This window comes from Ambystoma mexicanum, chromosome 5q (assembly GCF_040938575.1).
Source record: "Ambystoma mexicanum isolate Mex_15411 chromosome 5q, UKY_AmexF1_1, whole genome shotgun sequence".
NCBI classification, from domain to species: Eukaryota; Metazoa; Chordata; class Amphibia; order Caudata; family Ambystomatidae; genus Ambystoma; species Ambystoma mexicanum.
Window position 1 is genome coordinate 226,037,895 of NC_090933.1, and position 25,597 is coordinate 226,063,491.

A 25,597-nucleotide genomic window follows, 5' to 3' on the forward strand; every position below is an offset into this window, starting at 1 on the left:
ATTTACTGCCCATATTTTGAAAACTGCATCTAGGTGACATTTATTCTATTGTTTTCCAAAGCGTCTTAGCTTGCATTTACTGCCCATATTTTGAAAACTGCATCTAGGTGACATTTATTCCATTGTTTTCCATTGTTTTTGCTGTTTCTTTTGTGTGAGTTAGGCTCTCATGTGTACCTGCATACTGTGATTCAGGCCTTCCTAGTTAAAGCTGAATCTGCCTATTGTGATCTGCCTTAGAATATTCTGCACATTGTGTACTCCATGTCTTAGGCCCACTTAGATAAAGTTGAACTGGCCTACTGCGACCCATCTCTCACCACCAATATGCCAGGTGGCCGCACCCTATATATTTTTATGACACTTTTCACTCCTCAACTGTTCACTAGTCTAGTAGCCTATCCTAACGCCACCCTCTGAGCTGAGAAGAAACCATCCCTTCCTACCTCCCCTAGTATGGCACCTAAGCCTACTAGTCCTGTTTATTCGAACTACCAGTCCCTTGTACCATGTACACTAGAAATCTTAAACTGCGTAGTAGACTTCCCAAAATCTACGACCCTCTTACAAGATTGTTACCACCTTCTAATAAGAAAAACAATTGCTACCATATCTCATCACCTACCAGTGTCATACGGCCCAGCACCCCACCCATTTGCAGTATATCTGATACTCAGACTCCCATACTCATGTCCAAGGCATTGGCCCCTAATAGCCCTAATAGCCCTACCTCCTGCCTTATTCCAATTAAAGAAGACAATCAACCCCTCAAAGGAGCTCTCCTTAACGCAAGGTCTCTGGTGGCTCATGCTATCGACATAGCTGACTTAATCACAGAAGACAGCCTAGATTTCCTAGCCATAACCGAATCATGGTTACATAGAGCCGCAGGACCTGCACTGTCGCTAGCCATCCCAGAAGGATATACCATTTTAAGACAAGACGGAGATGGCTCCTGAGGCGATGGAATAGCTATCATATCCAGAGAGTGCCTATCTACGGGATCAGTAGCCCCACATGTCCTGCAATCATGCAAATCCCTCTCCATTAAGCTACCACTAAAGAACTCCCAATCACTGACCATGCATGTAGTCTACAGACCCCCTGGGCCTATTGGCTCTTTTGAAGAGGATCTGCATAACTTAATTGCTAGCAATCTCAAACCCACCTCCCAAGTACTGTTGCTTGGCGATTTTAATCTAGGCCTGAATGATCCTTCAGACAAACAGGCCCTGCAAATAGTAAACTCCCTCAATGCTTTAGGATTATCCCAAAAGGTGAGCGCTCCCACCCATATCAAGGGTAGAACCATGGACTGGGTAGCCGATCACAACTGCATAGCTAATATTTCCTCTATCTCTCCCCTATCCTGGACCGACCATTACCTCGTGTCCTTGACACCTTCCACTACCAAACAGAGACCCAAAGATCCCCAAGTAGCGCCACCCTGTCCAACCAGGTTAAAAAAGAATATAACAGTGGATAGTGTGATCCCTAATATTCTACCCACCCTAAACTCTCTGCCAGACATCCTGGACCCAAGCACACTGGTGCAAGAGCAAAACAAGATCATGCTCTCCACTTTGGACAAATCCGCCCCTCTCAAACTGAGAGCCAGTAAAGCTAAACTACACCTTAATAAGTGGTTCACCCCACAATTAAAGGACCTGCGACTATTAAAAATAAAATGTGTAACTGACTGGCGCCTTTGCCCCTCCCATGAGAACAAAAAGAACCTAGCGTCCACTGCATCACATTACAAAAAAGAAATCTTCCAGGCAAAAGAAATTCCTATAACGAACGTATAGCCAACTCCAACTCTAGTATGAAAGAATTACTCACAATCCAAAAAAAACTAGAGTCCCCTATCTCTCCACCCGATTTCTGCATTAAAGATAAGAACTGGTGCTCAGAGATACAACAAGCACTTAACAACAAAAACAACACTCTCCAAACTAAAATAAAAAACAAGAAAGACTCTCTGAACATATCCCAACCTACTCACTACCCTCTACCAAATACTAATATCTCTGATCTAAACACTACATTCGCTTCACTAAAACAGCGATCCTTGAAGTGGAAAAAACAATCCTCTCCCTCAAAACGTCTAACTGTAAAGGAGATATATGCCAAGCCCATATCATAAAAGAGGCTGCAAGAGACCTCTCCCCTTGTATATTCAAACTGATTAATGCCTCTTTTGCCTCCGACACAGTCCCAGCTAATCTCAAACAATCATGGGTGCTCCCGCTTCTCAAGAAGCAAACCTTAGACCCACTCATCGCAACCAATTACCGCCCTATCACAAAGGATAAAATTGCATACCATCAGATCCAAAAACACCCCGAACTGTACAAACTCCTAGGGGTCCGACAATCAGGATTCCGACCATTACACGGGACGGAAACTGCCCTGATAGATCTGAAGACTCAGATCGATGAGCTGAGAGACCAAGGGAAAACAGCATTATAGTTGCTACTGGATCTCTCAGCTGCTTTCGACCTGGTCGATCATAAGGTCCTCTGTAGGCACCTTTAGACAGCAGCCCATTCCTCCACAGGTGCTGTTAAGTGGATAGAATCATTCTTGAGTGACAGAACTAGCAGACTATTCTCACCCTCTGCAGCTGCTGATCCCACCCCCATCTTGTGCGGGGTCCCTCAAGGCTCCTGTGTGTCCCCCACTCTCTACAACATATTCACCAAGCCACTGTTCGATGATTTGGACCTTCTGGGTGTCACCTACTCTAACTACGCAGATGACACTCAGATTCTCCTCCCTCTTTCTGGGGATCATGGCAAGGTCTTGGCGTTGGTGAATAGAATCTATCTCATCATTCAGGCATGGATGGCCACTCATGGCCTATGCCTGAATGATGACAAGAAAGAGTTGATAATCCTCGGATCCCCTTCCAACATTTCCAAACTAGGTCACGGATATGCTTCTTTGAACATTGACGGTAACAACACCAGTGTCCCCAAAGAGGTAAAAACACTTGGTTTCTACCTTGACTCAATGATTTCCTTCAATAAACAACTAAATTATCTGACTTCTACCACAGCCTACACATGTAAGCTGATTAGAGCAGGTAGGCCCTTCCTTTCTAATGACAGCTGCCTCATACTGGCTAGAGCACTAATTCTATCAATGCTAGACTATTGTAACGCCCTCTACAGCAGTGCCAACAAAACCATTATCCAAAAACTCCAAATACTACAGAACAATGCCATCAGAGCCGCTCTAGGCATCAACAAAAGAGTCCACATCTCTGCAATCAGACGCCATCACAAATGGTTATCTACCCACAACAAAATACAATTAAAAATTGCCTCCCTGACACATAAAGCTCTACACAATGTCGCACCGAGCTACCTAATTGACAGAATAGTTAGAAGAACTTCCAGTAGACCCACTAGAACCGTCAACACTAATTGTCTGGTAGTACCCAGATTTAAATCCTCTCAAATTTGCTGCAACAGCTTCCCTGTGAAGGCCGCTAAACTTTGGAACTCACTGCCTCATCAGTTGGGAGCGGACCTGCCCTACTCTTTCTTCAGAAAGAACCTCATCACTCACCTTAATCTGACTGAGAATTAGTCTGCTGTGAAACCTTGGCACGTTAGGACATCCTGCTGATTGATTGTAAATTTTGTACATCCCATACGAAGATGTAAATAACTCTGCCTTTCTGTGAATCCTGATTGTATATTGTATGTTGTATTATCTTCTTGTGTAATGTGAATATTTGTATATCGTCTGTACACTATGTAACTTTGTAAGCTTCACATATCCTTGCTGCGCCCTGCTACTCATGTGTCTGTTGCACTTTATAAATGTAATAAACAAACAAACAAACAAACAGCACTGGCAGCAGACACCTGCCCTATGCCGCACTCTGAGGAGTCTAGTGTGGCTGGGGAGATTGCAGCCACGTGCCCCTTCGATGTTCCGGACAACCCCTCATCCATATGCGGAGCAGCTGAGGAGGACACTTATGAGATTGTCCACATCCCTGATGGCCAAACCAACCCCCAGGTCTCATATAGTGACTCTGGTGAGAGTGATACACCTGGGTTTACGGGGCAAGGATCAACACTGGAACATGCCAGTCCTGTGGCCAGTTCCCTCGGTGAAGCACCAGAAAGACATGTGAGCCCCATTCCCAGCGGGCCAACCACATCAACCACATCAGCCATTGATGCAGAGCGGGCTCAGCAGCTCACAGGCCTCATAAATGACTTTATGCAAGACAATCGGCAGGCCAGGGAGGAGTAGCGGAATGAACTGCAGGCACTGGGCGAGCTCTGTTCTAGGTCATTTGGCCGAATATCAATGGTCAACAGGACAAATGGTCGACACCAAAAGGTCGACAGGTCAAATGGTCGAATTCTTTTTTTGTTTGTTTTTTCACATTTTTTTTTTTTTTGGGGGGGTCCCCCTAACCCTCTTTTTTTTGCTAAAAACCCCTTTTTTCCCTAAACGAAAACCTAAAATATATATATATAAATAAAAAAAAATTAGACCATTTGACCTGTCGACCAAATTGTGTCGACCATTTGTCTGTCGACCATTTGACTAGACACCGGAGAGGTCATTACAGCCAACACAATCCGGCTCTGCGAGGTCCTTGGGCGGATAGCAAATGCCCTGGAGGCTGCACCTCCTGCACGACAGCCCCAGCAGTAGGACACACCTTCACAAAGCTCCTCCACCCAGACCAGCCCGCTCCATCGCTCCCAACGTACATTGCGCCGCCAGGACATGGATCCCCCTGGCTCTGGGAGCGCACAGTGACAATGCTGACATACACATGTGGCCTATGTAGTCCTTATGGGACTAGTGTCGGGTTGTTGTGGTGAGAGGGGGAGGGGGGTGAGGGTGTGTTTGGGAGTTGTGGGGGGAGGGGGAGGGAGGTGAGGGTGTGTTTGGGAGTTGTGGGGGGAGAGGAGAGGGCTAAGGGTGTGTTTGGGAGTTGTAGGGGGAGGAGGAGGGGGCTGAGGGAGTGTTTGGGATTTGTGGGGGGAGGGGGAGGGGGCTGAGGGTGTGTTTGGGAGTTGTTGGGGAGGGGGAGGGGGGAGGGTGTGTTTGGGAGCTGTGGGGGTAGAGGGAGGGGGAGGGTGGTGGAGGGTTTGTTTTTCACGTTTGGACCTTCTAATTCAACACACCGGTTGTTCTTCAAAAAAACAACAGAGTGGGCATACATCATTGCGCATGTGTCATTTAATGATTCACAGTGCATAGTGTACATCTATCCCCACACACAGTGCCCGATGTCCTGACAATCTCACACCCTCTGCTGACTTGTGTGTCAGAAATATTGTCCAATCAATGATTGCCGCACGGCACGTCCCTCCTGTGCATCGGCACTGTGATGCTGTCCTGCCACTTCTTCCTCCTCCCCTTCATCATCATCAGGTGGTAGCAGTTCCATGTCAGGAGGCAGGGATACGTTCCAACGGATGCACATATTGTGCAGCATTACACATGCCATGGTGATCTTGGCCTCCTTCTCATGGCTGTAGATAAGTGCCCCACCCGACCGGCTGAGGCAACAAAATCTTGCCTTCAACAGGTGAAAGGTCTGCTCAATCACCACACGTGTACGGGTATGGGAACGATTGTAGTCCTCCTCCTGCCTGTTCTGTGGGGTTCGGACAGGGGTCATGAGCCACGGCTTCAAGGGATAGCCACCATCACCTGCATGAGAGGGGAATGAAGGTAAGTGTTCGTACATTCATGGCGGACAACTGTACTAGTCCTACATGGCAGCAGGTAATTTCTGCCCATACACACATGTCGCTGGATGCATTGCCCCCATTTCTGACCCCGCTATGTGTCCTGTGCAATGGGATGATGGAGGGGGTAGCATCCTCAGGATGGGTTATGGTGTGCACTCACATCTTGTTGCACGTGCATCGTATATGCATGCAGCAGTGTTGGAGTGAAATCATTGATGTGTTGTGTTCTGTGAGATTTGGTAGTAGGGAGTGTTGGCTGTTGTCAGTAGCATATTTGTAATTCTGCACTGATCAGTACCATGGTGACTTGCAGCACTCCTATGGGTGTGCAGAATCAGTGACACGCTGTGGTATCCCTGTTAGGCTCAGTTCAATGCACTCCCAGGGATGACTGTCCGGGTGTGGTGATATGCTGGAGGCAGCAACATAGTGCATATGCAGTGCATAGTGCTAGATGCCCTTACAGTGTGTGATGCCCGCCGATGAGCGGTGGATGTGTTGTGGGATGTGGCCTGGTCACCTGTTAGTCATGTAGTGTTAGGTGTCGGCCTTACTTCATCACTGTGGGATTTGGTAGTCATATGCCGTTTCACTGGCTCTGGGGCACAGTGTTCAGTGAGGTGCACATTGTGCACTGGCGTCAACATTTCCACCCAGGTGGAGTATGCATCTCCCCCCCCACTTCCCACCCAGGTGGAGTATGCATCCGCCCCACTTCCCACCCAGGTGGAGTATGCATCTCCCCGCACCCACTTCCCACCCAGGTGGAGTGTGCAGGCACCCACCTCACAACCCCAATGCACTGCCATGGCCCAGTCAGGCAACTCACCAAGCAGCCAGGCACGTCGTCCAGCATGTCGCTCCATATAGCATGGTAGCGTAGAGTTCCGCAGGACCAAAGAGTCATGAGTTGATCCTGGATATCGGGCACAGCAATGTGTGATGATCTTGCTGCCGTTGCATACCATCTACACGTTGATTGAGTGGTATTGCTTGCGGTTGCGATACACCACCTCCATAGCTTGCGGAACCACCAACTCCACGTGGGTGCAGTCAAGGGCACCTATACAATTTGGCATGCCTGCCAGTGCATGGAAGGCAACATTTGTATCGGATATCTCCTGGGGAGTCCTTGGTAGGGATATGTAGTCCCTTGTGTGCTTGAGGAGGGCATCCAGCACTTGGGTCAGTATCTGGGAAAAAAAGGGTTGTGATATGCCATGCATGTGCGCCACTGTGTGCTGGTAGGTGCCTGTGGCAAGGAAGTGGAGCACAGACACTACCTTGAGTAGAGGGGGGATGGCGGTGCATATTTCAATGAGGCTCACTATGTTGTCATGTATCAGGTCCACTCTGGTGGTAATAGTGTCACGGTCAAGCAGGTACAGGGTGTGGATCTGCTCTGGTGTTAGGTTGAAGGGGGTGGCTCTGATGCGAAGGATTGTGGGCTGCCGGCGTGGTAACGGTGGCTGCACTGGTGGGGCATGCTGGGCCTGTCTCACCCTCCTTCTCCTCCTGTGTATCCTCTGTGGTGGGGGCTGTGGTTGTTGTTGCTGTTGCTGTTGTTGTTGCTGCCTTGCAAGCAGGGCCTCCAGCTCCAGTAATGCTACTACTATTGGTATCATCTTTTTGTGGGAGGGGGTGTGGTGTGTGGGTGTGCTCCTTTTGTGATGTGCCAGACTACAATGCCTCCACCTGTGCTGATTGTGTACACCTGTGGCTCTTGGAAACACTGCTCAGGGTTCTTAACACCTTCTCGGAGATGCCAGTATTTACTCCATGCTGGTAAGGTACTTTTCAGGCTTCAGGAGGACGTTATTTGCATGACCGCATTACTTGGGATCAGCTCCGGTTTACGGCATGCCGCTAATATCGGCATGGTGTGTCGTGCCTGTGACCCTAGACCGCTATTTACGGCATTGTACTTTACGGTGCCGTAAATAGCGGTCTGGTTGGTCAGAATAGCCAGTAGCGGTAAGCGATGCCGGTAATCCTTTACCGGCATAATTTTCCCTTACCTCCAACCTCGGAATGACCCCCAATGACAGTGAAAATGTATTCCACTGTAAGACACTTTGACCATTTTACCTACACCTAGGTAGCTCCCCCCCACACAACCCACGTGAGAGCACTCATCATGTTGGCTTTGCCCATAAGGTCTGTAAATACATACACCACTGTAAGAAAATATGTCCACGCTGGCTGCTGCTGTAACAATGATGAGCCCCCCCCACCGCAATCAGAGGCTTGTTTCCCACCCAGACACCCACAGACACTTTTCTTCATGTTTCCTACAACATACACCCTCTCAATCACACACAAATACATAAACTGCTACATATACTCAGACTGCATCCCCATTCCCATGCACACTTACAAAGGCAAAAACTCTTGTAAACAAACATACATGCACACATACATACACATACAGAAATGTGTTTTCCTTTCCTGCAACCTGAGACTCCAGGCACTGCCATGATGGCCCTCTCGCTCCTCACAGCACGCAACCAGGAAGCAGAATAAGCTTCCTGGTTCTTGACATGTGTGATGGAGCCAGAGCACCATCAGCTCACTGCTTCAGGTCCAATAAATGGGTGGGGCGGTTTAGGAGCAACCAGTGTGCACATTTGGCTGTTCAATGCCATAGCCTGAATCCCAAATGGCCATACAAGGCTGGGGATAATAAACTCCCTCAGCCTTTCTTGGACCATTGACCATGCCAACATTTGATTTTTGCTATGGGGGCAGAAAATACCACACCGAATGCACCAAGGGAGTTGTGCCCTTCGTCAGGTGAAAAGAGCATATTTGGCATCAGGAATTGGAATCAATCCATAGGATTTACAGGAAAGTCTAAACATATAACATCTTAGTAACAGTTGCATAACCTGCTGAGCAGTCTTAGATTCTCTACTTATCCCATGCTGACAAACAGCCGTGGCCTTCCCCATCCCTTCCCCCCAGAAATCAAGGTTCAGGTGGTCCATTGAAGAGGAATCCTTCCCACTCTGAGATGAGCAGCACTGGCAATTTTTGCAAGAAGCATGCAAACACATCATTCAAACTGCGCCCAGAAGAAAAAGAGCTGGATGCTCTGTGATGCCCAGTGATTTACATGGCACTCTATCCAGATTATTGTTTTTGTTTTTAATTGCAGAGTCTCTAAAGGGGCAAAATGACACATCTGCCCTGTTGTTCAAGGATCACAGGGCAAGGCCCCCTCTGCCCCTCTGTACTTGGTGCCTATGAATGTGTGGCTGGTGTATTACACTGACTGTCTAGGAGAACCTACGTTTCTCTCTACAGTTAATATCTATAATGCCATTTTCTGTTCATCCAGGTATTTTTAGTGCCTTGCATTTTGCCTCCCTTACACATGATAAATGCCTGACTACAATTACCAGAATGCAACAGAAGAGCCTACAATCCAGAAATAGTATATTATTTGGTCTACCCCACTTTAGCCGAATGCATTTTCGCTGGCTTTTTCCCATGTTTTTTGCAGCAATATGCATGTGGTAAGTGGGGGTAAGGTTAATATGGGGGTGGTGTTGGAGATAATAAATGGTGGTCCGGGGAGTCTCCCCCAGCATTTTGCTGCACAAAAAATCCCAAATGCAGGCAAAATGCCTTCAGTGAAAAAAAATTCAGGAAAATATTTGCGGCAAAGGTTCACAGAAATGATTACTTTACACCTGACATTGGACGACTTGAGCTCTCCATGCATGCTCTTGCAAGTCTTACTATGGTGAAGACTTAGGCACACCCCTAGCCTTTATGATAACCTGATCTGCGTGTTGTCAACAGTCAGGTGAGTACAACGGCAGAGAATATGGCAATGCAAATGTGCACAAGAACACACAGTGAATAGCTTTGAGTCAAACAACATGCACACAGGAACCAATACACATGTATACTAAAGCCCAGGAGTGCAAATAGAGTGTGACAACAATACAAATATATGAAAAGGGATGTGGGGTAAGTACTAAGAAGCCCCTTATGGTTACAAGGAAAGTTGGCAAGCTCCTTACCCACAATTGCTGTTACAGGTACTGACAATGCTAAGCTCAGGTACAGGGCAAGCAACGACAGGATCTGTGAGCTAACACTCTTGATGGTATTGAATAAGGTAACTTAAAAACAGTACTCACGAGGACGAGAAATACCACTTGAATGTCAACAAGCCCATGAACCCTGTTGATCAAACAGGGACCCAGAAAGGCTATAACAGAAATGGGAGGATAACTAAATACATAACACTCAAGACAAGGGGCAACTTTTTACAAAGGCATGCATCTTATTAATAATATTGTAGGAGTAGGCCCCTAATAACCTCAACCCAAAGTGGGTCTCCCACTTAAGGAACGAGTGCATGTTTTTACGTAAAGCAAGTTTATTGTGCAATCATCCGGGAGGAGCTAGATGGCGCTGCAGAGTCAAGCTAACCCAAGTCTCCCTGAATCACATAAGTTGATACATTATATACATGGTTGCAAAAGTTAAACCACTCCCATATATTTTATTACAATCCACCCCCACATCTGATTGGACCAAACCTCTACAAAGAAATCACATATTTCTCAAATTATTCCATTCTCATTGGCTAGTTGTTATCTTAACTATCATCTCCAGATCATATTCATAACACACCCATACTTGAGATTCCTTTGTGGTAGAGCATAGAGCATGACATCAGCACATGGTTACACATTCATATACAGATAGAACTAGCCTGAGCCCTTTAACCATAAACATAAATATAAACATAATTGCACATGGTTCCCATGGATACTTTGAGCAACATGTGAATGGCCGAATAAACAAGTTCCCTTTGAACTGACGATAACCATCTCATCTGCCTAAGCTTACTAGTGCTATTGAAACATTCAAATCTAAATGACTACCATTTCTACACACATGGAACATCTGATGATGCAATTGAAACCTCTAGACATGGATTATTTTGGCCTTGAGTGCCACTTCATCCCATGTTTTATTGCTGGTCAAAACAAATGGCTGGGTCCCTCTGCAAAACTTCAATGCATTTACAGAGATTACATCTACTACCTGCGGATCTACAGGCCATAAACATTGTGTCCTGTTCGACAGCTGACCATCTACTTAGTTAATCATTGTTCCTCCTTTAAACTTTAATCCTGCAGAACAAAACTTTCCAGGCCATCTGAAATTCACTGCACAAATTGCTGGCTACAAAGTGTAAATGAATTTACAAAAGCTCATTACATAAAGATGTATAAATTCCCTTTGTATGTTCCTCAGTATGCATGCATGTTTAATAAATATTATCTCTCCTTTACAGTGGGTTCTTCAGGACATTCCCCCTTTCCCACCTGCTTCTAGCAATCCATAGCACATAATGTCTGAATCACGTTTATGTTTCATTTGGCGGTTTTAAATTGTATATTTCTATGCACGTGCAAGTCTAATATGTAGTAATTTAAACAAAAAGTAACATTACAGTAAGATATCCCATTCATTATTAACAACACTGGATATATTAGAAATGGCAACAATGCCCCCAGTTTGCTCCATCCCAGTTCCAAATCTGGTGTGTACAACATGAACCTCTCTTGACTGTTGGGACCTCCCCTGACCACCCCAACATTCCCCCCTTTAGTTAATACTTTAACTAACAAATCATATTCCTGTTCTAGAGGAACAACCCGACCATCATCTTTCGTACTGGTCCCAATATGGGCATTCTCCTCCGCTGAACAAACCCAACTCATCCCCGCACCATTTCTGCAATCTACCCACTTCGCCACACATAATAACAACTTTGTGGAGAACACAAACCTGCCTCAGTCTGAGCACCCACGTGAGATGAAACTGTAGTGATTCTAGTTTTGGACAGGATCACAGTCATCATGGCAGCTGCTTTTGGTAGCTGGACAGAACATAATTGTAAGAGCATTTGACTCCATTTTTGAAGCAAGGCTCAGCCGAGCTGGCGCCCAAGGTTTTCTAACCACAAATGTAATTCCTGCCTCAATGTCCATGATTACCATGACTCTGAGTATATGCAAGGCAGAAATGGTCTGGGTAAGGGACCCATTTTCCAAATCAATGGGAGGGACACAAGTGCAGCACATGCTCCCTATCTTCTGCCACACCCCTCCCTCCATAGCTGTTAGGAGGTTGAGGATGTAGCAATTCTGTAAATTCATGAGCCTCAGGACCCTAGCTCTTCTTTGATGGCACAGAATGCCAATTCAGAGATGAATTGATAAACAGTAAAAGTTTAGATCCGGTCACCTGGAGCCACTTGTAATTTGCTGTAGTTTGAATGTTAGGACAGAGGAGAACAATGTTTCTGTATGACTAAAGAGTCAGTACTGCTCAGGAATGTCCATTTAAGACTGTGATGATGCTGCCGAAGGTTAATTCAAACAATCAGCTCATTGCAATAGTTCCTGCTTCCCGTTATCGAATAAAGTCATTGATTTGTCCTTATGTGATGATGAAGGGGACACAAGGGGCACAAGGCACAAAGAGGGCACAGATGTGACTTTGGGGATTGGGTGGGCCAGGACCAAGTGTTCCTCAGGGATTATGAGGATTGGCATATGGAATGTAGAGAAACTGCACACACCTTTCCAAGCTGGAGGCAAATGGCCATAGTGATAAGATCCACATGTCCCCAAACATTTCCAAAAGGGCAGCTGTATCACTATCAATATCAGCAATTTGAAGCGTGCAGCTACAGTTCCCATTTGTGCCAACAGGCACCGTGCCATCACGAAACATAGACAAATATGGGTAAGTGTCTGTATCTTAACAGGTTTTTCTGGCTCTGTGAGCCACATCAGATGCTGCAAATAACCTTGCCACACACTTCCACATTCTTGGTTTAAATATGTGCCACCCATTCTTCTGCGAATCCCCTCATTCCTCCAGCTATGCAACTCTTCACTTCTTCACTTCTTGCTCCCATCGATTGTTGGTAACGATAGCCCCTTCTAAACTCAATTGGGCTCTTTGTATACACCAGACATTCTTCTGCTCTTTACGATCTGAATCTGAACATTCTTCATCAATAGGAAAACAGATGTTGTAAGTGATTGCCCTTTAAACGGTACTCAGACCCTGCACAATGCATCTGTTACCTCTACTTACTTTTCGGATAAGCACCCTAGGGATTCCAGAAGCATGGGGGATGAGAGAGCAAATGTAGCAATTTACTACTCTCTCTCTCAACCTTCCTCATATGCCTCTACCATACATTATCCACTGCAAAACCATGTGTATTTGTTGTGGGATCTATTTCATCAACCCCATTATCTAAAAAATCAACATCAATACTTCTTCTGAATCTGGGCAATACATAATCAGAAAATATAAAACCTGATAAATGTAAAACTTCTATATTTACACTTGTTGCCATTGTTCGAACACAATGACAAAAGAAACACAAATAACATATACACATACAATCTAGCATAAATCACAACTTCAAATATTTTCTTCTTTTCCTAAACAAAAAGATTCAAGTCCCAGATTTATGTTCACACACCCCTTTCCCACTGGAACCAACCACGGATCCTTAGGGCATATTTAACTTTGACCCTGGTCCTGCTCCTCTGCCGGTGGAGGGGTACCGGTATCCTTTCCTACATCAGTGATGTGGATCCAGCTCTTGTTCCCCTCCACCTTTCCAGCAGTTGGAGTTGCATAAATATCTTGGTGCGGCCCGTTGGGAATCAGTTCAGTCCAATGACGAATGAAGAAACCTTATCTCCTGGGAGCAGTTGTTTCTTGCGCTGATTGTTGGTTTCCTGGCCACTTTCTCCTGTAGTCTGTTGGTGAGAAGACACAACCTATTAAGATAAAAGGCCTCATCACGACCTTGGTGGTAATGCCGGCGGTATTAGCGCGGGGGCTATTAGCGCGACCGCCATAGCCCCTGGCGCTAATAGCGCGGGATCACGAGTTGGGCGGACTTGGAAGTCCCCATTCCCCATTGAGCCCATTCGGGAATGCCCCATTCCCCATTGGGCTCAATGGGGAAATTTCACACTCATACCGCCGGCGGATTTCCTGGCGGCGGTATGAGCGTGAATTCTTGGCGGATTTCACACCAGCTCAGAACTGGGTTGAAATCCGCCGAGGCCCTGATTCGGCGGACCCTTAAATCCGGCGGTTATAGCGTTACCGCCGGATTTAAGGGTTACCGCCGAGGTCGTGATGAGGCCCAAAATCTTGACCCTTTTGGTCAAAGCCCTAAGGTACTCCCTAAACTCCTCTCCTAGGACTTCTGTGGTCTTGTGTGCATCTGATGCAGTGCATGCAGGTGAGAGAAGTGTGTGTAGCCTATTCCTGTCATGATCTCATGGGGGTTCAAGTGGTGTTCTTTTCCTAGTTAATTGCTCAAATAAAACAGTGCTAGGGGCAGACAAAATGACCATGACTTTTAGAAATCATTGCATATCTTCGCCAACCAGGCCTTAAGGACCCTGTTTAACATTTCCACAATCGCGTACGCCTGTGAGTGTTACACTGAGTACAACCTGTGTTTGATTCTCTAAAGCAAAGTCATCTATGCAAACAAGGCATTAAAAAATGGGTTCTATTGTTGATTTCAAAACCTCACAAGTTCCCCACTGTTGAAATATCTCCCTCATCAGATTGTTTGCTGCAAAATTAGCATCAGGATTTAAGCAGGGACCAACCTCAAGCCACCGGGAGAATGGACAAACAATTACAATGAGGTATCAATAGTTGTCACACCTCGTGATCAAGTCCACCCAGTCTATATGGAGCTCCCTTAATGGCCCAAAGGTCCTAGGCAAAACTCCCCTTACTGACCTTATTGTTTTTCCAAGATTGAATTATTTGCAAATGATGCAGTTTCCTACAAATCTACCTACCTGTTCCTGGAGGTTCAGTATAAATCATTCCTCCTGGAGCTCTTCTGCAATTTGTCATTGAGATGTGTGCGAAGGGTAATGTAGTTGCTCTAGAGCTACAAGGAGAAATTCTATGGGCATTACTACCTTTCACATCAACCTTTGTCTCCACAGCAAATCCGTGGGCAGAGATAACACATCCTCTCTTTTTCCAGAGCTCCTGTTCTTCTCTACACTGCAGTGTATGGGTCTGGCAACTGTACCTGAAGGGACACTGTTTCTATTTTCTGGGAATCTGTAAATGGTAAGTACACCACTTCTTCACCCCCTTGTCTGTGGCATCATTCTCAAGGGCTATTGGATTAGTACGGTTAGTGTGCAGAGCACATTTAATTATGCCTACCTCTGTGGACAGGGTAACACTTCAATTAGTCTGGATAGCAGTGCAGTATGCTGGCCAGGGGCCCCATCAGCTCCCCTGAATCCTCTTCTCTGCCACCTTGATAACCATGAATGCACAGTTGAGGTGATATACGCAGAGGCAGAATAAATAATGACTGCCTTCCCCTTACTAATTTCTAGCGCCTCTATAAGTGCCACTAGTTCCGCTGTTTGCGCAGAGGAATGCCAAAGGCATCCATCTCTTCAGCCTGACCCGGTACTCCCCTCCACAAAGCCCACAATGACTGTACCCGTATGCCTTTCACCAGTGTCTTGATTAATTGTTGAGGACCCATCAACAAAAAGTACCTCACCTCCCTCCAAGGAATCTTCTTTAACATTCGTCCTTTCTTCATCTTCTCCCACATAGGTTGCACAATCATGAAAATGTCATTAGCTTTTACTGGCTCTGCTACAAACATTGCAGGATTGACTAGGTAACACTGCACTGGATGTATCGATGTGTTTGATAGAATTATCTCATATCCCAAAAATCTTTGGGTCGTCAAAGTCGACTTGGAGTTTTCCATGGTCGCAAAGATCACCTGCTCCACATAAAATGTCACTGGGCTACCCATGGTAATGGTTGAAGATTTTTTTATGGCAAACACCACTGACATTAAGAGGCTGATTCATGGAATGTGTGTGCCAAAAAACTGGGACTTGTGCGCCATTCTGCCCGCAAATCCCCATTTGATAAACAGGGATTTGCAGACAGAATGGCGCACAAATCCCTGATTTTTGGCACACAAATTCCATGAATCAGCCCCTAAATCTTGCTGAAAGGGGAATTGTCCCAGCATCACTGGGTCTAGGAGTCCATGTGTGGTCTAGCAATGTTTGCTAGGCCAGGACTACTGTCATCACCTGCCCACTTGAGTGAGAAAACAAATCAAATGGTTTCTTGTAATTCGGGGTCACCAAGACCAGAACATTGCTGATCACTGCCTTGAGTTCCTGAAAGCAAGTTGCCATTTCTTCAGACCACTCACCTTTCACCTGCTGCACTTCCTTGGGCCTCTGCAGTAAGGGCCTCACATAGCTATAGCAATCAAAGATTCCTGATCTACAATAGTTACAGAACCCCAAAAACTGCAGCATTTGGTTCACCCTGACTGGCTGAGAAGTATTCTGAACTCTGGTGGCTCTCTCTGCCATTACCTTCCTTTTTGCAGTTGATATTACTTGCCCCAAATAGACTACCTCCCTCTGTCAGTACTGCCATTTTTCTTTGTCACTTTGTACCCCTTGTCCACAAACAGGGAGAGGAGGATTAATGAATCTCCTCGACACTGCTCCTCTGAAGTGCTGCACACTAACAAATCGTCCACACATTGAATTACAGTACTGGACACATGTAAATTCCCCAAATCCTTTTAAATCACCCTGTTAAAGGGGTAACCTCATGTGCTCAAATCTCTGACCACGACATGTAAGCATTGTTAGTTACTAAGAAATTAGGTGTAAGGGGATCGAGAAAAATGCATTTTTTAAATCATTCACTGTGAAGTGGATTGACCCAGTCGGGATGTTACAGAGAATGGAAGCAGGATTCGGTACCACCGGAAATTCCAACTCAACAATGTTTTTTAGTGGGTGCAAATCCGGGATACAGAAGCTTGTATTATGCCTTACTTCAATAATGCCATAATGGTCTTTTAAATCCCTTTGTCCGCCTAGCTAGACATGGGGTACTGCTTAACCCATGGTAATATTGCACCAGGTTTCAATTTTATTAGCACTGCTCCAACACTCTGTAGCAGCCCCACATCATGAGGATTGCGGGTCCATAAATGGTCTGGCACCTTTTCCAAAGCCTTGTTGCAATGTGGTGATGTATTTCTAACAATGAGCATGGTGTGTGATACCTACCTTTGTTCTATCACTTTCTGGCAAGCCACCCCAATTTAAAAAAGCATCTCTCTTGTGTCTATGGTGTGTGTGAACAATTGCTCATCAGACATGGCCCTCAGCGATAAGGTCGGGTAGATGCACAGCACCGTGCGCCACTCTCTGCCTTCCTCATTTGTGCCTCAGAGAACCACCCTGTTCTTCTTTATCACTACCTCCTCTTAGAGAATCGCAACATTTGTTACTGGTGTTCCTTCCTGTGGCACAACAGGCTGAAAAAATAACTCAATTGGTACTCACCATGTTTGGATTCTAACCCCATTACCCCATAAAGAAACAAAGCTGAATGAACAGGCACCCATCTCTTATCATGCTGTTGCTACAGTATGCATGCAAACATGCTCCTTCTCTTACCAGATACAAACCTGAAGTTGTGCATGTAATAGATTCCTCAGTGAAAGCAATCAACATTTGCTACTTACTCAAGCGGTCTTGACCCAAAAAATTTGCTTGGGTGCAGCAAATGCAAAAGCAAATGCAGAAAAGGAGCAGATACATTTTGTGTACCATCCTTGATACCTAGATATTCAGTATAAGGAACCAACCAAATAGCGCAAGAGAATCCCTTTGTGTCCATCTTTATGCCTGACAAGGGGAACTCACCTTCCGTACTACAAGATGTTGTAGCCCCTGTGTCGACCATGAATGAGAATGTTTGGTCACCTACCTGCGCACCTATCCGGGGATCCTCTTCCAGAATGGTGGTAACGGACAGGAACGGACACATCAGAGATCCCTGTGGGCTGTCCTACTCTTGGTACATATCGGCAACTAGGCCTGGTACCTCCACAGGCTATTGGATAATGGCATGTGGGGTGTATGTGAGAATCCCCTAGTCACCTTCCTGGGGCTGGGGATGGTCACAGAGAACACAACAATGATCCTTGCACTTTAAGGAACCTTCAAGCTTAAGCAAACATTTGAATGGCATAACAGCGATCAACATTTCTAGCAGCCATGTGACCCCAGCATCAGGAAACACTCCCTTTTGATGATGCACCCTTTAACATCAGTGTTTCTTTAAGAAATAGAGACTCTGAATAATCTCCAAGAAACATAGCATATCTGCCCCACACTGGGTCCTTCAGAGACAATGGAAGCCCTCTGCAGATTATTGTGTGACCTCACTTGCGGACTAACACAGTCCTTGAGAGTTCCATTCACTCTCTGAGGAGTACATTCAGGAGAAACCACAGATTGCAGTGACAGAGCCAGCAGTCCTCCGTTTAAGAGCAGAGCAATTATCACAGAAGCAGGAGAGATTAAAACGGTTGCATACAAATTGTTTGAACTACAATTGTTCGATTTACAATTGACCGAATTGTGAAGGTCAATTGTTACATATATGCAGGGGGAAATCCCCCGCGACCCCCCATTATATATATATGGTCAATTCGGTCATTCGAACAATTGTGTTCAAACTATTTGGGTAATACCATTAAAACCTGTACCACATTCTTGATAGTATTCTCAAATAATGGTCTTACTAAAACAGTCCAGCACAGCTCCAGGGGCTTCCTGCAGAGCCTAGAGACAATGGGTCTCATTACGACCCAGGCGCTAAGTGGTTAACGGTGCCGTAAAAGGCTGCGCCACCGTTAACCACTTAGCGCCTTACTACGAGGTCCTTTTGCGGGACCCAACCTGAACGGCTGGTCTGGACCAGCCGTTAGAGTATGGACTCGCAAAGGGACCTCGCAGGAAATTACGGTACCGCAATTTGCGGTACTGTAATTGCCGTCTTCCCCATTCCCATTGAGCCCTATGGGGCAAAAATGGGAATGGCGAAGGGCCATGGTGAAATGGGGAAATACCGCCGGCCATCTTGGAATGGGGCAGTATTCCCCCATTTCACCATGGTGGACTTGTTACAACACCGGCACCAACCATGGTGCTAATAGCGCCATAGTTTAGCGCCGGTGTTGTAATGAGGGCCAATATCTATGAAATTCAAGGTGCTAGACTAGTCACTTAAAGACTTGTTTCACCTTACCAGTCAATTAGTGAGTCCAGCTGAACACATTAATCACAGGCAATGCCAGTCCCACACCAATTTTCCATCACAGTTGTAGACCATCAGAGCGTGTCCAGCCTATGGGGAGCAGCTGCAAGGCAATATAAGCCCAGTATCTTAGGCAGGCATTGTGGGGGTTTGTAGAAGGAGAAATTGTTGAGATTTCAAAGACAGTTGGAGAGAGGACAAGCCCAAAAATGGAGAGTATCCGGAGAGAGGAGAAAGAGTACCATTGAGGATAGGAGGAGTTTGGTACAGAGGAGAAGTGGGGGAAAGAGGTTGAAAACTAAGGGGGAGAAGGAGGAGGAAGGAGGACTTAAGGAGCAGAGGAATCCACCTTAGAAGGAGGTGGAAATAGGAATTCAAGGGGGTTGGCAAACCCAGAAAGAGTTGTGATGGGTTTCAGAAGATCAGAAGGAGCAAGTGGTCAGAGAGTTTCAGAATGTTGGACTAAGTGATTTGGGCGAAGCAAGAGGCTACGGGAAGACCACAATCCAAAGGGGTTACAGCCACATTGGGAGGAGGTATGTATGGCACAGCACTAAGATGAGCTGGAAGCAGCATGGAGGGGAATCCAGGAGGGAAAACTGGAAAACTCTAGGAATTCTGCTAACCTTCTTTGGGATGCTGAGATATGTGAGGCTAGTTCATGCTCCCCAAATAAACCTAACACGCCTAGCAAATCTATCCCAGAATGAATGACATTTTTAGGGGAAAATCCATAGCCATGAGAGTATTTAATTACCAAAGACTAAACCAGATGCTTGCACATGAAAAACCAGCAAAGAATAAATGCTGTGGGAAACCCTTAAACCAGAGAGACTGACAGTGAGAAAAGAGGGTACAGGAAAGCCTTAAAGCATGAGAAGCTAAGAAAGAAAGAGAAAAGGGTGCCCAAAAACCAAAAAGCCTGAGTTTGAAGAAGAGAGAGAGACAAGGGTGCAGGAAACCAGAATGTGTATGTCAACTCGTATCGATCAGACCAAGAAAATATGACCCACTAGGGAAAAAGGCTAGGTACACCCTTTTTCAAGAAAGACTTGGCCCTCATTACGACCCTTGCGGAAATCAACCGACCGGACCGCCATAGCGTAAATAGCGTTTCCGCCATTGCACGATGGAGCAAAGTGCGGCTCATTCCGACCCATCGGGCACGAGCACCACGCCATGGCGGAAGTGCAAAGTCCGCGATGGCGGAAATGACCCCAAAACGGCCCACACCGCCGCCGTACGGCGCTCTAGGTGCAATACCGCCACCCATCTCAGCGGACACCGCAGTGAGCGCCAACCGGAAAGTACGGTGACCGTAAATATACGGAAACGGAAGTAAAAGCATGGTCCCGGAACGGGAAACATCACGCCGTACACCTATAAAACCACAAAATCCACACAACCATAAAAAATACTACCCTGAGACACATCCCAACCCGTCATCCACCCTAGTGAAACCAAGAAAAATGGGAAAAGTAGCGAAGAAAGCGTGCGACCGCAAGCGGCAGGTCCACTTCTCCCGTGAGGAACTCACGGTGCTCACGGAGACCCTCCAGGAGAATGCTGCCGTCGTCTTCTCCACGCAAATGACCAGGACGGCACTTGCGAACAAGAAGGCCATATGGGCCCTGGTGGCACAGCGTGTAAGTGCGGTGGGGACCGCACCCCGCAACCCACAGCAATGCAGAAAGCGATGGGACGACCTGCGGATACGCGTCCGTAGCATACTTTCTGCCAACCGCAACATTGCCACAGCTACCGGGGGAGGATCGGAATCACCCATCAAGTTGACCCCCTGGGAAGAAATCTGTGCCTCCACCATTGGAATGGAGAGCATAGAGGGAGTCGGAGGGATGGAGAAAGGAGTGCAGACATCCGAAGATTCAGGTAGGTGTCCCAAATAAAACAATGCCAAAACCACAATGTCCAATCATGTGAAGTACCACGTGCCCACATAGTGCAACAGGAACACATGTCCAGGAGAACGTCCACATACATAGGCCTGATAGCACACTTTAAAACTCACATCAAATACATAAATAATTAAAAATCCTAAAAACACCCTCTACACGTGCAGCAGGCACACCCTAACTGCAGGCTGCCAAACAACTGCACCCTCACTCCACACACAAATGAAACCACCTCCAAGGCCCCGACCCAAATCACCCTCAGGTACCACCCCAATGCATGTGATACATTGCCATTCCAATTCCCACAGACCCATTAATAACGCTCGCCCTCCTTTACTCCACCACAGGGTCCGATCCAAACGACGAGCTCCAGGACACCCCTACCAGCACACCTGCAAAGAGGGCCAAGACCAACGGCCAAAGACCCTCCACCTCAGCTGCACGCATCAAGACACGGCAGCAGCACAAATCAAGTGACAGCACACAGGAGGGAACTCCAACAGGCACCCCAGCAGCCAGCATGCCCACAACACCACCACCACAGGTCCCCCCAATGGATGCCACAGTAGGCACTGCTTCTGGTGGCAGCAGCACCATAGGTGATACTGCATTAATGGCAGCATGCTCCGACACAGAAAACGGGGATGTCGAAGTTAGATCCATCCATGACCTGTCACAATCCCCCTGTCTGTTCCATCCCGTACACCATGAGGATACCACGCAGGGGCACCCACAAGACGACGACTGGCCATCCCCCACAAGCCCTGTGGCAAGGCAACATGAGGTGATCAGCCCCTCTGTGACACCACCGCAAATGGCCATGGCCCAGCAGAGGCAACAGTCCCTCGACCAGTTAATCGTGCAACAGCAGCAACTGGCCACGCTCCTCAAGGACCATGCCGATGAATGTGGGGGCACTAAGGCAGACATAGAAACATCAACTGAGACACTTAGGGCAGAAATGGAGAGAAGTACAGAGACACTAAGGGCACAAATGGAGAGTAGCACCGAGAGCCTGAGAGTACAAATGGAGAGTAGCACCGAGAGCCTGAGAGTACAAATGGAGAGAAGCACCGAGAGCCTGAGGGGGGAACTGCATGCGACGTCCAAAGACGTATGTGCCGAACTTGCCGCAGTGCGCCGTGTGCTCACTGAGCTCTCACAAACCCTTAGGGACATGCATGGACGTGAGCAGGCAGAGACATCATCCGTTGCAAGTTCCGTCCAGGGCAGCCCCCAACGTAGATCTGGGAGGAACCTGCGCTCCACAGGCAGGGGTGCCCCTGATACCCGCAGAGGGGGCTTGCAATAGCGACAGCCCACTGATAATGAGCATCTTTGGACACTGGTGTTCGGGGGGGAGGTAGGAGGGTGGAGGGGGTGTGTTGGGCTCACTTGGGTGGCGGGTCGATAGGGTGTTTAACATGATATCACATATGCCATAAACAATGCACGATCATGCAATGAGATGTGTGGACATTGATCTTTGTGTACGAGGCCATTATAGGCGTACAGTCCATATTGTGCATGTTCCAGACACACACAGTGCCACGAGTCCCGTGTCCATGTATCAGCCACCAGGCGTGAGTGCTAGAAGCATGCATCTATGAGATGCTGACGAATGTCACGGCCCTCCTGTGCCTCGCAGACTCCTTGAGGTGCTGCCACATCCCCACCCTCATCATGACCATCATCAGGTGCTTGCAGTTCTGCGTCAGGGGGCATGGGCACATTTCTACGTACGCACATGTTGTGGAGCATGACACATGCCATGACCATCTTTGCAACCTTCACATGGCGGTACAGGAGTGCCCCGCCAGACCTGCTGAGGCAGCGGAAACGAGTCTTCAGTAGGCCGAATGCCTGTTCTATGACTACACGGGTACGTGAGTGGGCATGGTTGTAGTCCTCCTCATGCTGGTCCCGTGGGTTCCGGACTGGTGTGAGGAGCCATCTCTTCAGTGGATACCCGGCATCACCTGTATGTGGACAAGAAAGGAATATTGAGGAATGCCATTGCTACGTACGCACCCCCCCCCTTCCTGCCAGGTCATTGCCGCATCACATACCCCACATCATCATGCATGAAATGAGACTCACCGAGTAGCCAGGATCTGTTCCCTGTGTGTCGCTCCATGTAGCGTGGTATAGTAGAGTTCCTCAAGACCATAGAATCATGGGTTGATCCAGGGAATCTGGCACAACAATGTGTAATGATCCTGTTGGAGTCACACACCATTTGTACATTCAGGGAATGAAATTGTTTTCGGTTGCGGTACTGGGCCTCCATGGCATGTGGGACGACCAATTCCACATGGGTGCAGTCGATGGCACCAATGCAACCCGGTATGCCGGCAAGTGCATGGAATCCCACTTTTGTGTTGGTAATTTCCTGCTCCGAGCGTGGTAGAGAGATGTAGTCGTCTGCGTGCTTCAGGAGGGCATCGAGCACTTGCAATAGTGTCCGTGAGAACAGTGGCTGTGATATGCCATGCAACTGTCCGACTGTGTGCTGGTAGGTGCCTGTGGCCAGGAAGTGTAGTACAGACACCACCTTCAGTAGGGGTGGGATGGCGGTTGGGCTATCTATCATGCTGACAAGGTCAGCCTGTGTCATGTCCACAATGGCGGTTATGGTGTCCCGGTCCAAACGGTAGAGGGTGTGGATCTGCTCATCAGTGAGGTTGAACGGATGTGCTCGGAGGCGTGGGATTGCGGGCTGCCTGCGTGGTGGTAGTGGCTGTGCTGGCGGCCCTTGCTGGCCCTGCCTTGGCCTCCTCCTCCTCCTGCGTCTCCGCCGTGCGGCCGGTTGTAGTTGGTGTTCGTCTTCTTCTTGAAGTTGGAGTACTTGCAGTGCTATCAGGTCCCCCAGGGCCAACATGGCTAGTCCTGCCGGTAGCATTTCGGAGTGGGTGTGGTTGTGGGAGGAGACTGGGTGTGCAATTTATGTGTTTTCAGGCTGTATGGCCTCCACCTGTGGTGATTCATTCCACCTGTGCAAGCTGCACTCCCCTTTGGGCGAGCACGTCCCGCACACAACGCTGCAATTCGACGAATGGCATCTTGCTATTGCAATCATGTATTTGTACCCGATGGCAGTGTAACATTGGTTGATATGTTCATTCGGCTATGGTCCCATTGTTTCACATACAATCTTTGCAGTCGCGAACAGACTTGTGAAGGGTCAGTGGAACGTAGTACTCGAGTAACGGTGGACCCTCATGCAACACTGTACCGAGCTTCACCGACGGGCGGGGCGTTCCATTTGTGAGTGAAGGCAGTTGCCATTTTCACACACAGCCGCACTAGATGGATTAATTTGTGGTTTCAAGCGGCCACAGATGCCTTTTCGACGTGATGTTGCAAATGAGGAATTCGAAGGGCGGCGCTTTCGGTTTTCAGCTAGCGGCGAGGAGATGCCCACAGGTCTGACTGCAAATATAACGTTCTATTGTACAATGTCCTTGGAACAGGGGCCATGGCGAGGATGCAATGATTGATATGAATAGTATGGGATGCGCAATAGCGACGTGGGCGATGAGGCCGGACGTTCCCAAATACATGTTACTTCACAACACTGGAATAACGGGCTGGGGCACAGTGGATTTTGCAGGCTGCATAACGCACAGACTCAATGGAAATTTCACATGTTATGTGAGTATGGAAACAGGCGTTTTCATTACGGGATGAGGGAATGATGTATGGATGCATGGACAGATGATTTGATACAGAGTTTGCCATGTACAGGGCTTCTTGGAATCTATCCGCCTCCCCTGCGCTATGTGATGCAGGGCTGCCAAAGTGGGACCATCGTCTATCTGGCCTTGTTGAGCCCTCCCTGTCTCGACGCGCCTTCAGACACTTGTGTCTATGCACGTTACCAATCCCATCTGATGGATTCTGTTTTAACAGACGCATGCACAGGTACACTCGTTTGTGATAGTGTTTTCACCTCGATATAGATAGTTATGATTCGCAAGTGGTTTTTGGGTGGTGATGATCCTTTGGAGTGGGCTAGCATGCATATGGCTGTGGATTTGGTGTGATCATTGAAGTGAGTAATTCAAATGTAGTTCTGATGGCCATTCAATTCTTTTTCATTTCATTTGGTTGACAGGTATCTCCTCCCCTTTTGCCACTGCCATCTGTATGCCACTCCTGCAGATGGATTTTACTCCCGACACCTGCTGCTTCGTGTTAATCAGTGGAGCAGCATTACGATCTTATGGGACGATCGCCAATGGGCCACATGCCCTTACGCAGTACTAGTGGCTAGGAGCAACATTTCGGCCTTTCAGCTGGACTAGTGCCTCCCTATTGGGACGGCCCTGCGGTTCTAGGCGCTTCCATGTTGCCTTTTCGTACGGGAATGTAGCCCCTGTGTACCATGAAGGAACAGGGCGTCACACAAGAAGTAGCTGGTCATTTATTGCGGATGCAGCCCACAATAATGAAATATATTTTGGAGTTCATGGCCTAATGGCTGTATGGGCTTGGTGAATTTGTTGTGCATTAAATTTCTATTCTGATATGAACCGTGTAGCGTTCTTCTTTGCGAGTGATGTGGCATATTCCTATTTGGGGAGCGATGTATTGTGAGGAGATCTGCATTGGGTTCCAGCTTCGGAGTATAGTTGCGTGGTACTGTGCTGGGCGCGTTTGCCTACGGAGCCCAGTGAGGTCAGGGATAAGGGCTGCCATTATGACTGTTTTGATGATGTCATG